The sequence below is a fragment of the Cyanistes caeruleus genome, chromosome 1 (assembly GCF_971803275.1).
Source record: "Cyanistes caeruleus chromosome 1, bCyaCae1.hap1.1, whole genome shotgun sequence".
NCBI classification, from domain to species: Eukaryota; Metazoa; Chordata; class Aves; order Passeriformes; family Paridae; genus Cyanistes; species Cyanistes caeruleus.
This window is the reverse complement of record NC_141701.1, coordinates 54566222-54586419: the sequence shown is the minus strand read 5'-3', so window position 1 is coordinate 54586419 and position 20198 is coordinate 54566222.

Genomic DNA, 20198 nt, shown 5'->3' with positions numbered 1-20198 from the left:
AAGATCTGTGGATTACATTCATGCTCTAATTGAAGATGCTCAGTTAACAATGAAAATCTGAAAATAAGAAGTAACCAAAAAGAACTTAAATAAATGCCAATGGGTTGTTAAATAAATAGAGGTTTTTAAACTATGTGTGCAGGAAATGAAATTTTTGGATTAAAATAAGGACTTCACTGACTTGAAAGAAAGATTAATTCAGAGAGGGAAGAAATAACAGCGAAGCTGGCAGAACATTTCAAAGACCAGGAATAAGCAAAAATTTGAGAATCTCAGGAACACAGTGAAGCACTACTAGATAATGAAGAATTCAATTTTGAAGGAGATTGAGAAATGCTGGGATTCAGAGTTTTATGTACCTTTACTTAAAAGAAGATAAAAATATTATATTAAATGGCTCTGAATGAACAATTGTTCCATGAAAGAATGATTTAATCATTGTCAGAGAATAAAAACTTTTAAAAAATGCAGAAAAATAAGAAACATTGACTAGCAAAGCAGATGTATTTAGAAGCCTCCTTCACAAAGAGAAAAATAAATGTAAGACTGAATAATGAAAAACTATCAAAGAAAGTGTTTGAGACATAAACTCAAAAAAAGGAAAAAAAGAACAAAAATAGCCACAGTGAAAGTAAACTAAAATAATGGATTAAAAATATTTGCATTAGAGATAATCTCATTATAATCTGATAATCTGATAATTCAGAGAAACAGAATTAAATAACATTTTGTGTTCAGGATTCAGGAGAAAAAAATAAAAAATATGAATCTTGTTGCATTTTATGTAAATCTGTCTGTGACCAAAGACTGTGAGAGGGAATTGTCTCAGATTTGCAAAGTGTGAAAAGTAATACATGAAATTAATGGCACATTATTTTAACATTATTCATATGCAAAGTTTTAGAAAATATTTGAAAGAATAGAACAATTAAAGGCACAGGTGTAAACGGAATGTAGAATAAAATACAACATGGTTTTATCAATGAACACTACCCCTAAATTAATTTAGCAATTTTAATTCCATTAGAAAATCATATTTTAAGTTGAACTTCTTTTACATGGAACTGAAAACTGCTATATATGAAAAGATATGTAACAGATCTTGAGAACTCAAAAAACTCATAAGGTCAAGAGATAACATTAAGCTGGAAAATTATAGGTTGCTGTAAAATCCTTATGAATCCTTATAAAACTTTCTTTATGTTTTGCTTTTTTTTTTAATGACTATGAAGCAAAGAAGTAGAATAAGTAGATTAAATCTGGTCAGCAAACAACCACATGAGGAAAGTTTTTCCAATGCAAAAAGGCTGGGATATCAACAGGGAAAAGCAACATAAAAGAAAGCCTTGAAATGCAATAGAATGGAGATTAATTTAACGAGCCTAAAGCAAACCTAAGCAATATGTCAATGCAGGGCAGCCCTGCTAGAACTCAAAGTTCACAATCCACAACACAATCTGATTAAATTAATGATATTGGCATTATCTGGATTCTTCATTATCAGATGATAAGCAGACAGAAATAATTTTCAAGGTTTTCCAGAAAACCTTAATTGCGATTACGATTAATTCATAGTTCTCATCTACAAGGGCGAAAAACATAATTTTAAATATGTATGATTGTTGATCATATATTAGACAGCTTGTGTGGCTTTGTTGCTATCACTTTGCTATAGATAAAATTTCAGTTGAATTTGTGGCAGAAAACAGTGTCATTAAAACGCCCTGTTACACTGTCCCAATGGCTGCTAATGTTTCAGTGATTTCTTATTAAATACCTCTCATTAAAAATATTTTTTACAAAATAAAATTATGACATATACTATGTATATTATGAAACTAGTTTCTTTTTATGACTTGGGGGTCCTCAATCTAGGCACATTTATACTCCCTTGCAAAGGATGAAGCAATCTGGTTGCATTGAGAAATTAATACTTCCCTTTCTTACTCAATAAATTTTGCTTAAACACCAAAAAATAGTATTGTTCATTGTACAATGAATATTTGATAAGCAGTTCTACTTTTATTGAGCCATAAGTGGAAATGAACTAGTGAGAAAGAAAATGATCAGATTTTACATATCTAAATTATATCATCAAAGTGCCCCTTTCTGCACAACCCATTTGATTCTAGGTTCAGGGGGAAAAAAAAAAAAAAGTTAATGAGCTTGAGTACTATCTGAAACATGTGAGCATTATGGAAAATATCTTAAATTTATATCCAGAACTTCACAGTCATTTGGTACTTTCTCTCCAAAACAATTATGTTGGCATTAAGAACTCTTTTTTTTATTTAATGGACTAAAATTTAATAATAAAAGATCGTTACCATGCAGAGGCTGCCATATTAAAATCTAATGCAGCATTAGGATTTCAGCAAGCCAATATACCTGCTACTGAATAGATGAAGAACAGGAAACTTTAATATATTCAAATGCATCGTTCCCTCTAAGTGCCATAAAGTGCTTTATAAGTTTTTCTTACAGAATTAAAACTCCTATCTCTCTTAGCACAAATGCATACTTTTTTCCTTATTAAAATGTCTTTCCAGAGTGACAAAGATACTGTAATTTTTATATCAACAACTAAGACAAATTAATAACAATATATAACAAATTAGAACACAAGACATGATATCATATGAAAACAAACAAATAATAATCCTTAAACAACAACAGAAAAAAAATCCTGAGTTGTTCTTTAATTAGAATAAATGTATTTTTTCCCATCTTCTTTTTATATAATCTCAAAATGAAAAAATATTTGTAGAATATAGTGCAACAATTTGCCTTTTTAATCAGGAAAAGGATTCTCATTTCCTCCTCCGGTAGGAAAATTTATTGTTAAAAAATAACTCAAATATTTGTATTTCTACCCTGCGTTAAATTGTATTGTTCAGTACAAGTTCTTCAGTGTGAAAAACATCTCCACATTACTATGATACATGATGATCACATTTCTACTCTGTTTTGAATGGATGATGGTGCGAAAACTTAAATGGTGTGTGAGAAATGAATTTATTCTACTTTCAATATGTGTAGAACATCCAAGGTTACATTTTTGTTGTTAAAAGGAGACTTGTCCTCCTATGCTCAATGTCATGAGGCAAGAATCTCTTCCATTAAATAACTAAACAATTCTCAAAATACGTATGTGAATAAATCTGTGGATCATGACAGAGGAAGTGAAATATCATGGAGAGAGAGTTCCAAAATCAAAAGTAACACATAAGAACAAACATTATGGTCTAGTTACTAAAAATGATGGTTCAAGATAATATTACCATTCACATGTAGGCTACCCCTGTTTAGCTAAGATGGGGTAATTTTTAGAAGTTCCTCTCTATTAAAGAATAAGACCTTCTTGATAGTGGTTTCAAATATATTTTGTATCGTAAAATTGTTAATACAGTTGAAGACTGAGAATTTTAGTGAGTATTTGTTCTACTGTCAAACATTAAACCAACATTTGTTTAAAACATTTTTTTAATATAGACATTTATATAGCAATATTATATAGAAATGGAGTGAAAATATGCTATTTGTTGCCAAGTTCAGCATGAAACTTTAAAATGGAGAAAACAGTAGATTCCATCAAGAACTTCCTTACAATTTTCTACCATATTGGAAAGAATATGGTTAATGTTTAATGGATATTTTTTTTCCCAGATCTAAATGACTAGAAATAATAATAATGGAACTATTTATAAGTTTTCAGAGTCATCATTTTTTCATTGGAATTAACTACGTTGTAAAACCCTATGTTCACGACTTGAATTGTGCTTTAATAAGATCATAAATTTATATTTTTACAAATAATGCTAGCTTATTTTATTTTTAGTTTCAAACATTGAATTTCAAAGTTTATTGTAAATAAAATACAGTCATTAATATAAATTGGAATATAATTTTAAACTCTACAATATTCTATAAAATAAAATCACAATCCACAAATAATTTCACCTTGCTGAAGCCTCAAACACATTAACATAGGAGATGGAACCCACAAAAATATGTCTCATGCTGTATAAAATAAAAATTTGTCAGGGTACCTCAAAGTCACTCTTCCCATGTGTTTGGAATTTTTCCTTAATCTACTTCAGCTATTTTAAGAAGTAATAAATAACATAGTTGGAGGAGAACATTCCAAGTTATTTATTCCATCCAGAAAAAATTCTTACTGTTCCCAAATAAAACTGGATAAGCAAAACATAGAAATGAAAGGATACAAATATATATATATATATGCAGTGTAGCTTGGATCCTTGATGCTCCCTTTTAGCTGTAAAGAAACTTTCATGTTTCTGGATAAATGAAAAATAAAATAAGTGGAGAGAAGGAATAACTTTAGGGGAGAGAGATTCTTAAGTGTTGTCTTCAACACAAACAGTTGAAGCCCTGAAGCCATCTAAATAAATTCAAAGCATAATTTGTGTTCTCCTGTTCTGTCAGTAACTGCAAAAGTGTATTCATTTTTAAAATGTGGTATTGTAGTTTGTTGCTTTCCCCCTCACAGAACAAGTTTCATATTCCTCCTCAAAGGTGTTTTATTTAAATCTACTTAAATAGAAATCACTCTTTTAAAATACATTTGTCATAGAAGAGGAATGCTGGCTGTTTTTTAGTATGTACCCCAGATGTTGAAAACCATGGAGGTATGGTTGATAAAACAGGTAACTTTCTTAATGTAATCAAGTATATAAAATGGCTGTATACCAACTAGATTCTTATTTTATGACTGGAGATGGCTTCATTACTTATGAATGCAATAACCATTAAATATCTGTTGGTGACAGCAATTTGTTTAAACATTTTTATATGCTTTTTAAATCTGAGCACTTTAATGATAGCACTTTTGTGGTGACACATCTGAAGCCTTTTAGAATATATTAAAGAGGTTGGTGCATCTGGGAAGAACTACTAAGCTGGAGTAAATGGAGATGACTTTCCTTCAGGCAGATTTGGACTGCCAGGGAAAGCCATGTCACAGCCACTCTCTCTTACAGAGCCAGTGCTCTGTGCACTCATACCTAAAGTACCAAAACCTTTCAGCAGGTTCCATTGCAGCTGTGAAATGCAGTTCTCTGATGCATGTTGGAAGTGGGATACCTTTGGATGTAGGTTCATTGCAGAAAAGCAGGTGTGAGGTTGGATGCCATGAGCAAAACTGAGGTATTATTTTGATTTCAAAATATTCAGTTTAACTTAGTCTACCTTGACTTTACACAGGTTTTAAAAATTTCACATTCTCCCCCTATGTAATAAAGTAACTCTCAATAGGGAATTATTGATTTTCTTCAACATCCCACTTTAGGAAAGCCTTGTAGCCACTACTAAATCTACATAACAGTCTGGTTTGATTTTGTAATCCCATAAAAGGAGACATTTCTTCTTTATGTTCTCTTATCTTCCATATTTCTTTCTGCATAGTACAGTGCCATACAGTGCACTGAAATATAATGGATAATTAGATTTCAGAATTCAATTTTTGGCAACAAATGTTACTTGGAGATACATTTTGTCATGCTTTTAAATATATCTGGATAAAATCCCTGGAAAACACTTAGAACTGAAGCTGATTAAGAACATAATTTTCCAAATGTTGGAATTAAAAGCAAAAAATGAAAACTGGAAGATAGTACATTTCTTTTTATGGCATTCTTAAGTATAAAATCAGCATGTAATATATAACAGTTGTCATAATTTTGCCACGTCTCTGAGCAGGATGTATTGTAAACAGCAAACATAACAAGTAGATATTAAAAACAGTGTGAATTTTATCAAAGGACATGAAGACAGTCTGCTGCAGGGCAAAAAGGCTGGTATTTTTCATGTTATTGCATTAAAAACAAAATAATTTGGTCACTAGAAAAGTGACCAATGTCAGCTACTAAATTTTATTCATTTTAGCGAGTCTAGGTATCAATTGCCATAATTATGATTGGCATAGCAAATGTTGACTTTATTAATAGTAATTAATATAAAACCCCAAACCAAAATACTTATCGTATCCTATCCTTCTCTGTCTAATAATATTATTAATATAAAGTGAGTTTAGAGCTACTGAAACAATAAGTTAGTGTTTTATTTTAACTTTTTAATCATTTTCTGTAGGGCAACACAAATGCCAACAGTTAAAATACAAAGATGAATCAAAAGTGAACAGGAAAATTCTAATTCTCTCTAAACTCACTGTGGCCAACCTTCCCACTATGTATAAACTGCATACTAAAATCTTCCCTCTACCAAAAGAAATAGTTTTAAAAATAGCTAGGAAATTAATGACACATCTTTCTGTTCTGCAACACTGAGAATGAGCCAGGGCTGGGCATACATCTGGGACCTATGTGACCCCAGCCATGCTAGTTTCAGCAGCTCTTGTTAGCTGACTTCATCCCAAAGCTGATGATTTGAGTTGCCCAGCAACTCAACTTTGGATTCAGATTTTCTTCCAGAAGCACAGGTTGTGGATGTCATTCCTTTTTCAGTTATTTACAATCTTTGCTATCCAAGAAGTGACACAAAATTGCACTCATTAAGTTGTAAATGTAATTTTTTTTCTCTTTCTGTACTGTTAATTCAAGTAGTTTGTTTTACTTGTTCCCTGGATGTTGCACACACAAAGCCAAATGAAAAAAATAAAAGATCTGATCTCATGCTGCTGTGTACAGCTAGCTGATTCAAGAGGGGAGCACATATAAATAACAATCCCCACTGCAGTAGAAAATATGATACTAAATAAATAAAAAAAATATTAAAAATCTTAAGTGTCTGAGAGCGCAAAATGTATGTAGTAGAACCATAGAACAATTCAGGTCAAAGGGAGTTTCCAGAAGTTGTCATCACTGTCAGAAGGATCCTTTGCTTAAAGCAAGCATAGTCAAACCAAGTTTCTCAGAGTTCTGTCCAGCTAAGCTCTGAACATCCCAAGGATTGGAGACAAGAAGTGTGTAGGCCCCTGTTCCAATATTTTACTACCCTAAAGATAAAATAAACAAGCAAAAAAAAAAAAAAACAAAAACCAAAAATAAAACAAAAAACAAACAAAAAAACCTGAAAAAACTATATAATATATAACTGAAATTTCACATGTGTACAGTTTTTGTCCATGGCCCTTTGTCCTATCACTTTGCACCTTGAGTCTGCCCCTTTTTTGTCCATGGTTGAAGTGGTTGCTGTCCATAAAAACATCCCCCAAAGTTATCTGCTCTCCTGGCTAAACAGGTACTTGTCTCAGTGCTTCCCTATATGCCACATGCTTCAGCTCTCCGCCAGCTTTGTGGCCCTCTACTGGGCTCATTTCACTACATAAGTGTCTTTCTCCTGGTGGTGAGACTAAAACTGGAGAGAGATCTTCAGGTAACAGCCCCAAATGAAACATTTTATACATCTAATTCATTTAATAATTGAAATTCATGGAACTAAAAATAATCTTGAAGTGCCTTCAGTTTGGCTTTGAAAAGTGTAATGTTTCCAGCTTTGTAGATGTCAAAGCAATTTCACTGGCTGATTCAGCTTCAATTTTGGCACAATCAGCAGACTGGCATCTTGAGCAAATAGAACTCAACCAGAATATGAAGAAAGAACAGCTTGTTAAGCAAAGAGAATTCAAGGGCAAACAAGGTCTGGTGAGGCAAGAAATGTTTTAAAATTGATACTGAACCTGCATGGATAACAATAGAGTGAGCTGAAAAAGCTAGAAAATGTGCTGACCTATCTCAGTGTTAGTGTTTAGGTATGTGGAAAATAATTTGTCCTTAGAAGACCAATAAGAAGCAGCCACGAGGATAACCAGAGGGCTGGAGCACTTCTCCTATGAAGACAGGCCAAGAATTGTGCAGTCTAGAGAAGAGAAGGTTCTGAAGACACCTCCTTGCAGCTTTCAGTGAACTGAAAAGAAGGGACATTATAGGCAAGATGAAGAAAGAGCCTGTAGTGTCAGGGCAAGCAACAATGGTTTTAAGCTAAAATAGGGTAAATTTAGAGTGGACATGCAGAAATTTTTACAGTAAGGTTTTTGAGACGCTAAAAAAGTCACCCAGAGAAATTGTGTGTAGTCCATGACTGAAGCATTCAAGAACAGGCTGGCTGCAGCTTTGAGCAACCTGGTCTATTAGAAGAGGTCCCTGCCCATGGCAGGGGGGTTGAAACGTAATGAATTTTAAGGTCCCTTTCAATTCAAACCATTCTATGATTCTATGAAATGTTAGTAAGTTTTTCAAATCTAAATCATAGTAGATGTGGGGAGCAAACTAAGAAAATATAGCAATTATTACTAAAAGTTTACTACATGTTCATCATCATAAAAATATTAGGGTACCTTGGCTCTTTTTCCTTGTCATCAGAAGGTTCATAACCCTGTGTACAATTAATTTGACACTAATTAAAAACTCTTTAAGTACCAACATCAGTGGAATAATTTTATTTCTTTCAGTGTTGCTTTTAATTTAGCTAGTCCACCCAGCAGAACTGGACATAGAAAAGACAGTTGGACAATAATGATTTTATTACATATTTTAAAAGCTAAAGAAATCAACTTTTTATTTTTTTTTTTCCTGGATAACAATAAAAGTCTGGACCACTCAAAGTAGTCAGTCAAGCCAGAATAGCTAAAGGCAGCAGATAGACAACAAAGAGTGGGAAAACTTATAACAGAACTCCTGGGACATATCAAAATATGTTGGACATAGAAGAAAAAGGCAAAAATTACAAACTCTCAGTATATATGAAGACTTAAACCATTCTGAATTATCTGAATCTGAGAAAAATCACTTTCAATAACAAACTCTAAAACAGGTCTGAAAATCCTCCTGTTGAATAGCTAGGAAAGATGGGACTAGAAAATATACATTTTTTTACCATGGGTTGTATTAAATAATTTCAGTTCTTTCAAATAATTATTTTCTTCAGCAGGATTGTCCCAACATAAAGCAGTACATACAAGGCAGATGATTAAACACCCTTGACAATCCCAACAATAGAACCAAAGTAAATGAAATTACACCTTTGAACGTAATACTGAATTTAAACAAACAAACAAAAAAAACCCACTTGTTTAAATTTTTATACATTATCAGTGTGAAATATCTTAACTAAATACTTTGTTATGTATTAAATGTGTCAGTGAGATTATATGTTGAAATAGTAATTTGATAAGGTAAGTTTTTCTGAGACATCATTTTTCTTTTCAAGTATAAGAAAAGTTACAGTTAAGTCAGATCATTCCAAACTATGGGAGCAAAGGGAAGAATAAATAATAGTTGCCAAACAAAAGGACATATAATACTAGAGTCTTTGTAAAGATTAGATATGTGGAACCAGAAATTATGAAGTCTTGGTTTTCAAATGAAATAATAATTGAAATTGTACAGTAAAATAATGTAGGAGCAAGAGGACAATTCTTATCCACAACAAAAGCCCAGTCCAACCCAAAAATTTCTGTTGCACATCTACAGATGTACAGATGTAGGTACCCTTTGAGAAGAAAGACTTCATACCTCCTCTATTGCTGATAGTGCCCTTTCTTCAGGCTACAATGATCAAGATTTCTAAGAATTTAAAGAAAGGGTTGTGGTAAACAGAAAAATCCAAATCAGGAAGGCAGTTGGAACTGTATGGTTTCTCTTTCTTAGTCTTCAGTTTCACAGCTAGCACTGTGGTTAACACACAGGTGGTTCCAGAAAGTTTTGTCTTGTTCAGTGAGTTAAAAAGAAAAAGAGAGAATGACCCATAGAGGAAGGCTCTGTAGAAAGCAATCTGTGAAAACATAAAAACGTTCTGCCTGATTCATAAAGGTCATTTAGATTCAAGTGCTTTAAATAAATGGATTAGCATAAATGGATTAGTTAGCCAAGGTTTGCACACTACTTTGAAGATATATAGGCTTCATACTTGCTCCTAAATGGACTGCATAAGTCATGCAGAAAGTATTGTTCTCTGAGTCAGTTAACTAATGAGATACGATTTCATTCTTGAGTACTAAATAGTTTTGAGTTAGATATTATATGAATTGTGTGTCCATATGTTCCTAAGTTTATAGGTTTGTTTGTGTTGATGACATATTTACATAAATCTTGTGATTAATTTGCAAACATCTTTAGTTATAGTTATATTCATCTGCTAACAGATAACACTAGACAGGTATTTAAATTAATAAGCAGGCCTTCAGTAAGATTAATTTTTACAAAGTTTCCAATTAGCATGAATCAACTGGTTAGTTGGAAATGTCCAACTCCACGCACATAGTGGAATTGTTTCATATTAGTCAAAAGATAATGTACTAATGTGCTCATGCAATGAAAAAAGATTACATTCTTCAGTGAGAGTAAAGATATATCCTGAGAATTCTCAGTAATTCTATGCCTTCTTTAGAAAAGAAGCAGAGTTCCCAAGTTCCTAAGACTGAGACCAAATGAGGAATATTTACTACTTTATTACTTGTGAATTTCTTTGAAAGATATTCTTACAGACTTTTTTCAGCTTATTTGATCTGCCTCTGTAGCGAAGCTTTCCAACAGCAAGAGCGTATTAGTAGACAATTCCTAAGCAAAGTACTCTCTGTGTATCTAATCTTCATTTCACGCTTTGTGTGCCATTGACTTTGACCTTGTAACTAATAGTAATAAATACCACAGCTCTCTTTGACTGCACCATATTTCAGGGCATACTCTCTAGCAGAATGTCTCAGAAGAACATTACCAGTATGTTATGGGACATATTCTTATGCCTCTATTAGCCATAACAGAGAAGGGAGTGAAATTGGACTCTGGGGAACAGTTTAACCATTGTCTAATGCCAAGACAGATCAGAGTTGTACTGGTGAGCGATCACCTCACCTGTCCACAGAGCCTCAGGGCTCATGGTGAGGGGACGAGGCAGCTTGGAGACAATAATGTGACACTCTGCAAGAATGCAAATTCTGTCACATCAGTGACAATGGCTGGAGATTTATAAGTTATACCTTCATTCTGGTACCTGAATTGAATCCACTCCTGCATAACACCCCTGTAGATTATTTTTTTTTAATCTAATATTATTAGTGTGCCTCATTCTGATGATACGCTACGGTGATAAACCATCAGTGTGCTACTGCTCTGATGAGCAGTTGCTTCAGCATGCCATTGAATCTGTCATGCAAATGATGTATTAATAGGGCATACTTGATGGTGTGTTCTGCAAAAGGTGGCACTGCCTGGAAAACAAAGGGTTCAGGAATGCATTCAATAAGATTGCAAGACAAAAAAGTCAGTCAGCATGTGCTGAATGCTAAAGAGCTGCTTCCCCAGCTACACTGCAGGAACTTATTTTTCTGAACTACTTGTGATGTTATTTTCATGGAAGCCTAACTTGCAGGAAAGAGGCACAAGAAAACAATTTTGAAAAGTACTACTTCAATTGAGATAAAACAACCTGTATAAATGCAGCTTCCTGCCTTTTATCAAGCATGAGGTTTTAATTTCACTCCACAAAGAACAGGGCAGAAAGGAAACTACAGAAACACATTGATTTAGTTCTATGATATAGCTATATTAAAGGGAGTAGAGAGCTGCTTTAATAGATAGATAGGAACCTTACGGACATATTTAACATTTTCCATAAGTAAAGATCACAAGAGCAAATTTTTTTGCTGTGGTATTTTAAATGTCTCCATAGCATAAGTAATACCACAATAAATCTTGTAACTAGTGATCACATCTCCATCCCTATCCTTTATTGTAATCTAGATGAAAGAGAAGAAAATACCTTAACTAAAAATAAAATAAATCTGTGATCTTTGTAAGCACTTTCCCAGGTATTAAATTATGATGAAAATTTAAAAGGCAGAGAATATTTCCATTTTTTAACCTACCTTGGCTTTTTTACTCGAAAAAGTAAATCTTTGAATATGAGATACCTTTGAATTCTAAAGGTTTTGGTTACTTTCCAACTGACCATACTAATATAATCATGCATTTAAAGAAATAAAACCAAATTTAAAAATTTATAAACATCACTCCAAAATTCCTGAAAGTTAAATTAGGAACTTTTTAATCTGATTTGGGAAACCACTTAATAGAAATTTTATCTAATCAAGGTTGAGGTGACAAAATATCTCCACAGTCTTTAGATTTTCCAATTCAATTTTCTAGCAGACAATGAAGAAAATATTAACTTACATTGGACACAAATCTGCTATTTTGTCAAAAAAGTATAGAGTATTATATAGGCATATAATATTATGGATCAAAAGCACATATTTTCTATTACATGTAAGATTGAAAAATGGTGATAAGATTTGTTTGTACCATAATTATACAACTAATGGTACAGAATGTTGCTATGTCATGTAGTTGCAAATAGGATAAAATGTTTTCCAACTACCAGCATTTGGACTGTATTAGTACCACATAAGTACTAATAATTGTCATTACTTTTACAAGAGACTACTGCCTGCTAGTGATAACTATAAGTTTATTCTTCTCTCTTTCTTATGTTATTTACTGTGTTTATTGGTTCATTTTTCTTCCAATTTGACAATGATTAGAAAAGACAGAAGAAAAAAGTTCTAACATGAAGAATCTGTATGTCCAGCTCTTGTTTATTGCTTCAAATTACATCTTTTCACTTCAGCAGCAGAAATAAATATAGAGAAAAATTAAAAAGAAAAACAAATAAACTAAAATAAATCCTTGACATTAAACAGTGATGTTTTAATGTTTGGAAAACATTTTGATTATTGAAATAATTGCTTCCTCTGCTGCTGAAATGTGCTTTCCTATCAATGTTAAACAGTGTTTGTCTGAATGCTGAACACATTTTTTTGGAAGTACTATGTTTGACTATGTGTAATTTTTCTGGGAAGGAAATCAATATCAAATTACAATAAAGACAAGCCTGAAGTAAAAATTGGTTTTGCCTGGCCATTGGGTAGACATCTCACTGGTGAACATTTAAATACATAAACTAACTTTGCAATGTATAATCCTATGAAAAACTTATCAATTCATAATAATGATTTTCTGAAAACATCCAAATTTTGACATTTAGAAGGAATAGTAATTTCTTCAAAAGATCCACCATCTCACCTCTTTTTCTGGTGAATATAATTTAAAATATTTTTTTACAATATAGTATAAAACAAATAAAAGACACTAAAATATTCAAGACAGTTTCTTCCCAATGTACATATTTACTATTTCCTTAATATGTAATACAGTAAATCAAAAGGAATATGAATTTTCAGAGGCACCAGCACTAAGAATAGTTTAAAACCTAAAATGCAGAAATAATCTGAATCCAGCTTTAAAGGGAAATGGTGTTATACAAATTAAAACACAGTTTTTTTCTTAAGGGGTTTAAAATAATGCTTTTACACTTTTAAACTTTCAAATTTTTCACTGAGTTTTTAATCAAGGCAATATCTTTCTGGGAAATTTTTCAGTTTTGATAATTCATTTACTGTCAGAAACATTTCAGTAAAAATTTTCCAATCAATCACTTCATAAGCTGTCTTCTAACTGCTAGCATCTAATTTCCCCATAATATGGTGCCCATCAAAAATGTAAATGTCGTTTCTCTCTTTAAATATAGAGCAATTTTTTTTTTTCTAATAAAACTTTCAAGATTAGGTGAAGAATCGCTGAAAGCAGATTGTTTGCTCATTTTTCATGGCAGACTCCATCCAAGATTTGGATTACTGTTTTCCTTGTGACAAGTTCCCTATGAAATTTCTGGGTAAAAAATACTGCTGTCTATGATCCTGCCTCTTGACATTTCTGGATGGATGGCTGCTTGATCTTCTTCCTGATTTTTGAAGATTTATGGGATACTTCGAATAGCATATTGTTTTCCTAGTCCCTGAGGTAGAATTCCAAAAGTTCTCTCCAGAAAAACTTGATGACTTTGTCCCATCTCTCCTTCCTGTATAAGAAAGCAGGAAAAGAGAGTAAAAAAGTGCACGTCTTTGCAAGTCTTAGTTCTGTAATCATCTGAGTGACTCTTTTCCCGAAACTGAATTCACTGGAGATATTCTATTTTCCTTTTAGCTGGTTAAATGGATACTTGAAGGATCATAACTAGTGTGCAGCCTGGCTCCAACTGTCGGAGGAAGTAAAAAGAGATTTGAGAAAAGATCGGCAGCTTCTCTCCACCAGAAGAATTTTGCATACTCGTGGAAGCATTAAATGTTTCTCCTGCTTTGCTCTTCACTTGTGAAAGCATTCTGAGTAGCTGTTAAGATTTTTTTTTGCACTAGAGGAAAAGCACCACTATAAGGAAAGAGAAACAAGAATATACTTTTAATAATATTTAAGAACAAATTAGAATTTTGGGAATTAATCAGACCAGAACATTAAGGAAGTGGACCCAGAACTTCAAAAATCATCAATCTGAGTTCCTTTACTTACAATATTCAAAAATCTGGGTTAAAAATGTGCATTTTCTAAGAGTCATGTTCAAGAATGCTTCTGGAAAGGAAATTGACAACTGATGTCTAAAAAAACGTGTCATTTTAAAAAATGGTGGTGTAAAATTCTTCACATAGATTAATTTCTAGGGCTTTTGAGTCTTTTTTTTTTCCCCTCATTGTTCTGTTGAGAGATGCAGTGTATCTGGCCAATATTCTGTAGACTGCTTATACATTATTTCAAGGAATGCATTAATTGTTTTTTTCATGTTCTGTAAACAGCAAAAGCAAATATATGTGGACAAATATCTTTTCTTGCAACTGACATAGTGGGGCAACAGTAACTCTTAAAATGATATTTTTAAAAACCAGCACCAAAATCAGCCTGCAATGGGCAGGATTAATGTTTCTTGAATAAGACCTACCTATAGTATAAAGTGCAATTAATCCTTTTATTATCTTAGAACACGTCTCTTATGCATTCATAATAATATTTTAGGTATTGCTAATATAAAATGCTTTCCATTATGAAAGCATAAAGGAAGATAAAAGGTTGCTGAAGACTGCTGATTCTATGGCAACCAATTTTTTCTCTTAATTAAAATGTTTGTATTTAATGTTTTAAAAATACTTTTCACAGAGAGAATATGGGAGACATGGATTGCATTTCTGCAGAGATGTTATGTATAAAGGCATTTTATAGATGTAAAGGAGTGCATAGGAACTTATTTTCAAGTTATATTACTCTTTTCTATAAAATTATTGCTTTAATGAGCCTAACTAAAACATTAGTCAGAACCTGAAGACTGTGAAACAATCTCTTCTTCTATCTCTCTTCATCTCTCCTTTTGTCTCCACCTCTCTTCCTCTCCTCTATTTCTCATAATTAGAAGAAAATTGTTTGACAATATTATGCTAATTAGTAGGCAATGAGCCACTATGAGATGCCTCTATGATACAATCTATAGTTCACATTTTATAGCTTATCTTTCTATGAATGTTCCCTGAAATAAAAAACATATTATTATATTTATTATACAGTGAAATATTATTAAAAAAAAACCAAACAAAAACCAAAACTTATTCTGCTGGTATTCCTCAGTGTAAAATACATTTGTTTTGATTGATCGCTCCTGCAAGCCTGAAATTCAGGTTTTGTTCTGTCTGTGCTGATCTCCTTCCTTTTATACTCGGGTGAAGTTCCAGCTATTAGCATGACACTGACAAAGATGCTGACATGAGGTGTTTGAAACAAAAGTTTTTGAATTATTAATGAAACTACAAGGACAAAATCAAATGATTCAATGGAAGCTGGGATCTTAAAAAGACCAATAATGGGCACTCAATTTTAATGGAGTTCCTAAGAAACACTGAAATGCACCATTTCATTTGCCGTTAACCTTTTTGATATGCTGCTCTTTGGACTTTAAGATCTTTTATAGAGAGTATCTCTTAGTGATAAGGACAGGTGACTGTTCCATTTAAATGAACATGCTTAACTTGAACATGGCAGAGGAGTTAAAATCAGTGTGGGCTGAAAATGAAGAGATACAGCAGCTTTAGAAGATACCACCAGAGACAGAAAGGGGGAGAAGGAGCTGTGCAAAAACAGGCAGCACTTAGTATGCTAAAAAAGAAATAAATAGAAACACCACTCAGAAACAGAACAAATGTAACTTTATCATTAATATAGAGGTCTGTATGTCTTCTCTGAAAAGGTGCTAAGGAGGAGCTTTCTTAGAGCTCATCATGCAGAAATAGGTCTAATCCTAATGGAGGAAGAGTCCACACAATCTAATGCCACTTGAAGCCTTGAGGATGACCACTGATCTCATGTTGTGATGCAGGACCTGGGTCTACAGAATCACAGAATTAGAGACTATTCTGAGTTGAAAGGGATCTACAAGGTTGCTACAGATTTCAACGCCTGGCCCTGCACAGCCCCATCTTCAAGAGTCCCACCATGTCTCTGAGAGTGTTGTCCAAGCACTTCTTGCCCTGTGTCAGGCTGGTGCTGGGACCAGTTCTGTGGGGGGAGCCTGTTCCAGTGCCCAACCACCCTCTGGGTGAAGAACCTTTTCTTAATATACAACTTAAACCTCCCCTGACACAACTTCAAGCCATTCCCTCAGGTTCTGTCACAGGTCACCACAGAGCAGAGATCAGTGCTCACCTCTCCTCTTCCCCTCATGAGGAAGTTGTAGAATGCGATAAGGTCTTCCCCCAGTCTTAATTTCTTCCGGATAAACAGAACAAGTGACCTCAACTGTTCCTCATATGGCTTCCCCTCTAGACCCTTCACCATACTCATGGCTCTCCTTTGGATATTCTATAACAGTTTAATATCTTTCTCATACTGCAGGGCCAAAAACTGCACACAATATTCAAGGCAAGGCTGCACTAGGTGCAGAGCTGATTGGGACAATCCCTTCCCTATTGCTGGACTTCTCTCTGACTGAATGAATCCAACTAGGTTAAGTTTTTAAAGCAAAACTGTAGGGATTTTTATGAAATTTTATAAGCAAAATAATTTTATAAATGATATGATAAAGGTTATTTCAACAACAATTGGCAGAAAAACAGAGTCTTAACTGCCTGAAGTTTTCCTGAACATAAAAACACCTAAAGTTTCTTCTGCTCCCAAAGAGGCTGTTTTACAATCCTCTGATGTCTTCTGGGAAGTTTCTTGAGTCTGTGATTATGAGAAATTTTGGGATGTTATTTTCTTGATGGGTAAGGCAGAAAGAACTGACTGGAAAGAGACTACTAGGAGGTATCTTCCCTGATACTAACCCTTAGCCTTCAAAAATGTACCCACTACAGGAGAGTTGCCTCTGTTCCTTCACGCCATAGGCACGTATACATAGCTGCAATCAGTAGTCACAGAAGCAGCTTATTTTCACTTTTTAATCACAGCCTTCAAAAATACCTCATCATCATGTTGTGTTATCACATTATTCAAAGAATATTTTGTATTCATTCATTTTATGTTTGGGTCACTAACTCTGAAACCTTTTTGTCTATGGTTTTTGGTGAAAACTTTTAAAACTTTTTACAATCATATTTTTTAATTCCCCTAACTCAGTTTGTTCGAGTATGGTGTTAATAATGCCAAAGTTGTTGATTCAATCCATGTATGGGCCACTCACTTAAGTGCTGGACTCTATGACTCTTGTGAGTCCCTTCCAACACAGAATATTCTGTGATTCTGTGTCAGGACAACAGTAATCATTATTCCTTCTTTATTCATCAGATTTTATAATAGTTTTTTTGGGGTTTTTGTTGGTTTTTTTTCTTTTCCTCTTTTTTTCAGTTTGTTGTTTTGGTGGGTGGTTTTGGGATTTTGTGGGGGTGTGGGTGTGCATGTGTGTATATTCAATTTTTCCCTTTTCTTCATTTTGAAATACTTTAATGATACATAAGAATGCTATAGTGGAACATTCTCTGACTAAACTACTTAGAAATTGTCCTAAATTTTTATTGTCTCTATTCAATAATTTCAGTCTGTCTTTGGAGATTCATAAACTCTTGACCTATACTGTTTATACACTTCATAGTCTTGTTGAGGGGGTTGAAAAATGTACTTACTCAAAAGAGGCAAATAAAATTACATTTTCTACAGCAGATGTGATTAAGAAGAATCTCAGTTTTGACATGTGTAAGATTTCTTACTCAATATGAATGAGGAGAAATACGAATAACAAGGAAGAGAGTCTCTGCTGCCATTGCATGGGGTGATTGAAAGAAAAATGTCTATGAAATGCATTTGGAAGTAGGAGTGATCAAAGAGACTATTTCCTGAGGTCTCCTCTCCTCTGTGATACCTTTTTAATAGCAGATCCTGTAGTGCACCTGGAGATTAGGAGCTGTCTGCTTTGTATTTGTACACGTATGGATTAGTTAAAATGTATAAAATCAAGTCTGTATTCAACAGTGAAATTATTTTAAAAGTATTTTATAATTTTAGGAACACTGAATTGAATACTTTTATGACTAAACTTGTGTAAGTGATACTGGAGGGGAATATGTTAAAAAGGGAGAGTTTATGAGTTCAGAGTTTGACTAGAGGAGGGTTTCACTCACAAATATGGACTTGGTTTAAAACCACTACCCACTCTTTTCAAGATGTCTATTGAAAGTGTGTTGTTTTTTAGAAGTAATTTTGAACAGCTGTTAATTAGGAGAGATTTGATATAAAATATGTAAAAATTTCTGCTCCAGACCTACCACTTAAGGCAGGTGTTTTTACTCAGTAGTCACTTACATAAATATTCCTTGCTGGAATTTACTACAGCACCCAGACACAGGAAGCTTTATGACTGTTTTAGGGGCTGGTGCCATCTAATAAGAACATTAATCTTGCTCACATCACTTTTCCAGTGTTGCAGAGCAGAATGAGTTAAATGATGTGAGCAGCACAGCTGATTTGTTAAAGCTTGTGCAGCAGCAGCCTTGAAGCTGATCACGCGACAAGAACCGCGTCCGAGAAGAGGAAACATTGCATCCTGCTCATGAATGCGGCATAACCTCAGCACCCTCTGTTCAGGAGGCGAGCACAGTAACAAGTAAGCAATAAGCATTAAGTGGAGCATCTTATCACAGCTTTGGAAAGTATAAAATGAAGTGCTTGAAACCAATAGAAGTCTTTGCGTTAACGCTGCAGTGTCCGCGCCCTATTTTGTAGGCATTTCAGGACATTAGTATTTAAATCTGCATGGTGTTCCTTTTGGTGTGTCTTATCCCTTCAGGATAAGAAGAAACCCTTCAATTTTGGTTCAGTGACTATGAGATTGAGAACCGCTGTTAGGAAAGAGCTTAACATTCACAGCTTCCACACATTTGGTAGGAAACTGTCTTGTAAGACAAAAATCTAAGCAATACAATAAACAATAAACATTAAAAAAAGCCTCTCCAAAACATGTCTCTAGTCAAATTCCAAGCTCTTATATTTTGCAAAAATTTATTTCATGCTTTGTAGAAATATCAAATGAGTAGTGATTTTCTAGTGCTGCTAACAGCAGGAGGTCAGAAGTAGGAGTAAATAAAGTGGAATTTTAAGTGATAAAAAGTCCAAGAGATTATACTCTCTTGTCCCCACATGTACATTCCCCATTTTGCAACTGGAAGCTGAGTTATTTACAAGTGACTTGCATCACTTCCATTCAGATTTCTCATATTATTTTTATTTCTTGCAGGTAGAAAAAAACAAGCCTTTCTTGCCAGCCTTCAGTTATTTAGAATATTTTATTTTTTTGCCCCTAAAATGTGTCATTGTCAACATAACTACTGCATGTGACCATATAGGTGGATGGTTACTTGTTAAAAGGAGGGACATCCGTAAAACTGATGAAGGGACCATGCAGTGCACAAATAAGGTTTGCAGTCTTGGGCTCCTACCTGTATTTACTTTCCCAAACAAGTAGCCTGCTTTGCAAAATCTTTGAATCCCAAGGATTTTACTGGGAAGTAAAAGAAACTTATTAATCTTCATATCCACTGAAGATTAGCATTATTCCCATACTTCTTACTGAAATCTAAACACATTTCTGCTAATTCTATATTCAAAAGGGTTTCTTCATACCCATCTCATCTGTAAGAACCTCTTCAATATTTATCTCTAACAAAGAAAATGCATTTTTTTTCTTACATATCTTTAGGGGGGCAACAAAACATTCAGTAATAATCTTCTTTCTGTGATAGGATATGAAAACATACAGAATGAGATTAAAATTAAATTGTTAAAACTGAAACTCTTAGAACTCTTGTTTGGGGAAATAAATTAATGAGCTCTTTATGTCTGTATTTCCTCCTAACTCAA